Here is a 1,310-nt window from a genome sequence, read left to right as displayed (position 1 = left end):
ATTGCTAAATAAATTAATTAGCCCCTCTTGGGCATGTCCCTTCCCTTCCTTTTCCTCGCTCGTCATGATACTGTTCCATTGCACGAATATACTGATTTGTTAATCCATTTTCTTATTAATAGTCATGTGAGCTACTTGCTATGAACATTTTTTTTTACATGAGTTGTTGTGGACATGCATTTTCCTTGCTTTTCAGTAAATTTTTAGATGTGGATTAACTAGGTCAGAGGGTAAATATGTTTAGTTGTACAGAAAACTGGCAGACTTTTTACAAAAGTAGTTTTATTATTTTATTCTCCCACATGTAATTTATGAGTTTTGGTTGTTCCACATCTTTGCTAACATTTGTCATCACTGATAAGATGGGGGGTTGTAAGGTGGCACTATGTCTTCCATTTTGAGATTGGACCCCTGGTATAATTCAATTTAACACACGTAATTTAGCTTGGGACATTTCTGAAAGTTGTTTTTCTTTCTTTCTTTGCCTCCCTCCCCACCGAACCTTCATGACTCCGTTTCCTATACATTTACCGTGCAGACCAGTTTCAGTGGCTCTCTTGACTTCGGCCTTGCAGGCCTGGCCCGCGACTTGGGAGAGGGTTTGCATCTGTGTGGGATCCACTCCAGGCTCCAACTTAAATCTACATTAACATACGCAAAGGTTGTGATAACCAGCTTAACTGCACCTTCCCCCACCCCAAGGGACAAAGCAGAACACAATAGAAGTTTCCATTAAAGGATGAGGCAATTTACGTCCTGGTTAGAAAATATAAAACTTCAGAAGAAACAAAAGTTCGAGGCAGTAGTCTCCAGCAGACTCTGCCCAGCTGACCCTCTTCTTACTGTAATCAATCTTTCTTCTGTATTTCTACCTGCCTCGTGAATTCTTTCACAACCTGCAAGCGAGCAGCCATGACAATTACCTCTCTATTTAAGTTTAGCTATAGTGGTGGGATGTAGCTGTATCACATTTGGTTTTTTTTAATTGGTATTTTCCTGATGACTAATGGTATTGAGTACTTTTCACATGCTTATTGACCATTTATATATATATTCAGTTGTTTCTTATTGGGTTATTTCTCTTTTTATTACTGTGTTGTAAGATTTCTTTGTTTATCTTTGCTACAAGTTCTTTCTCAGGTGTAAATTTTGCCATGTTTTCTTCCATTTTGTGGTTTACCAGTTGTTCTCTTAATTGATATTCTGATGAGCAGATATTTATTGATGAAGTTAAATTATAACTTATTTTTAATGTTTTGCTTTCTGTGTCCTATCTAACCATTGTATACTCCCAAGCTATGGTTTTAGCT

Source organism: Rhinolophus hipposideros (genome assembly GCF_964194185.1).
Source record: "Rhinolophus hipposideros genome assembly, chromosome: 23".
Classification (NCBI taxonomy): Eukaryota; Metazoa; Chordata; class Mammalia; order Chiroptera; family Rhinolophidae; genus Rhinolophus; species Rhinolophus hipposideros.
Note: the sequence above shows the minus strand (reverse complement) of the source record.